Below are 2,371 nucleotides of genomic sequence, written 5' to 3'. Positions count from 1 at the left end.
AAAAAAAAAAAAAAAAAAAAAAAAAAAAAAAAAAAAAAAAAAAAAACCTGGAGAGAGTTCTCCATGATCTCTGCTACCCTGGGCCTTTTCGCCAGCTCCCGTAGGTGCTAGTCCTGGATTAACCACCTACTGTCTGCTGAGCCACTCACTTACTGGCCGCCTGACCCCGAGCAAGAAGTCTGGCCTCTCAGAGCCTCAGCTTCAGTGTGTTGGTGTAAGTTTAAAATGGGACACATGAAGAGCAGGCATTCAGTAACGGGCCAGGCTCAGAGGCTCAAGCCGGTAATCCCAACTGTTTGAGAAGCCAAGGAAGGAAGATGGCTTGAAATGAGGAGTTTGAGCCTGCAGTGAGCTAGCATCCCACCACTACACTCCAGCCTATACCACAATAAAGTTCCTGCCTCAAAAAATAGCATTAGTAAGTTTTTTTTAAAGAAAAATCAGCTGAGATCTGCAGGTCCCATAATCACTAGAATCCATTGACCCACCTCAACCCTGAGGAAGAGGGGAACCGCCTAAGCCCCACCTCTACTCCACCTGCCACAGCTGATTGGGCTTTCGTTTGGCCCCTGACCCAAGCCAGGCCAATCAGATCCTCTCTTGCAAATTTGAGAAACCCAGAGATAAGAATGGCAGAGGGGAAAATGCGGGAGTTTGCAAGGCCCTTGGGTAGACCTGGGTCTGGCATCCCTGTCGGCGTTAGGAAGCTGAAGCTAACAAGGGCATTGCACAGAGCAGAGAATGGAGCAGCCGCTGCAGAGGGTGGCTCTGGGCCCCTGTTCCTTGAATGCCCCCCTGTTCTTTCCGTGCGTGGGTTTCCCTGTGCCACTTTAGTAACCCCACTTAGCTTAACCTGGCTAGAGCAAGTCCCTGATGAAGGCAGTCGAGTCTCGGTGAGTGGAGAAGGAAGTTTGTGGGGACAGGACAATCCTAACCTCAGCTTTTCTCTGGGGGAATGACGCTGTTTCCCTCTCCTTTCAGTCAGCAAGCTTTCATAGAGCCGATTCCAACCCCGACTCCAAAGCCTTCCTGGGAGTGGCCACATGGCCCAGCCTGACCAATTAGAGCCCTGTATACCACTCCTGCCCCTCCCCCCAGGGATGGACCATTGATACCAGATGAGAATTCCTAGGGCTGCAGAAATGAAGGCTTTCTCTAAAAATGAAGTCAGCCCATAAGAGAAAGGCAGAGATGAGGTCCTGAATCTAGCCATGCCTGACCCTACACTCTGTACTTGCCAGCTGCCTGAGCCAATGAATTCCTGTTTTGCCTAGTCCAGTTTGGATTGTTTTCTTCCAGATGCTAACTCAATTGCTCTCCTCCCTTCAAGCAAAACAATGTAAAACATCCAAGGAAAATGAGATTTTTCTTTTATTGTTAATATTGGAATGGGTTACCAATGTGAGCATATTTTATTTTAGGGAATTTGGGGTTTTTTTCTTATCTCTAACAGCCGTAGGGCTTCTACTGTAGATATTTATCAAAATGGAAAGCAGCCGATTACCTTCTAAGAACATAGGTTGAAACACTCCCTATTCTCCTCTTTTCAGAGCCAGATGTCCCTGGATTTCTACGTGGTTTCTTAGCATTGTCTATGCCAAGTACCAGAGCTTGAAGACAAAGTCCGTGAAGGCAGAAATGGTAGTAACTTATGTGAATTAATTTTTAAAGAGAAAAATATTCTGCTTGTAACCATCATCAATTAATTGAATTATAAAGCTGCATTATCATAAAACCTCACCTTACGATCATTTTCTAGTGAACTCCTCAGACTAGAGTCTGGGTAGGAAGAATCAAGGTGACGCGTTTGTGGTCAAGGATCTCAAGCCACACTCCCCACATTGTCCCCTGACACTCAGCATCCAGGGAAGGACCCAGCCAGGCCTCCAGGTTCTGAGTGACAGCAGTAATCACTTGGGGAAACAGGATGGGAACCATCCCAAGATAAACATAATCAATAATGTTAGCACACGAGGTGTGCCAAGCACAGTGGCTCATGCCTGTAATCCCAGCACTTTGGGCGGCTGAGGCTGAAGTCAGGAGTTTGAGACCAGCCTAACCAACATGGAGAAACCCCGTCTTTATTAAAAATACAAAATTAGCCGGGCGTGGTTGCACATGCCTGTAATCCCAGCTAATTGGGAGGCTGAAGCAGGAGAATTGCTTGAACCTGAAAGGCGGAGGTTGTGGTGAGCCAAGATCGTGCCATTGCACTCCAGTCTGGGCAACAAGAGTGAAACTCAATTTTTAATAAAAATTAAAATAAATAAAACAGTTCCAAGGAATTCCAACATCATAGCTATGTTTTTTAAGAAGTTTGTATATATATATATACAGAGAGACAAATATTGGAAATAAATGTATTATTAAT

The sequence above is a fragment of the Cebus imitator genome, unplaced genomic scaffold (genome assembly GCF_001604975.1).
Source record: "Cebus imitator isolate Cc_AM_T3 unplaced genomic scaffold, Cebus_imitator-1.0 Scaffold76, whole genome shotgun sequence".
Lineage (NCBI taxonomy): Eukaryota > Metazoa > Chordata > Mammalia > Primates > Cebidae > Cebus > Cebus imitator.
This window is presented reverse-complemented; position numbering follows the sequence as displayed.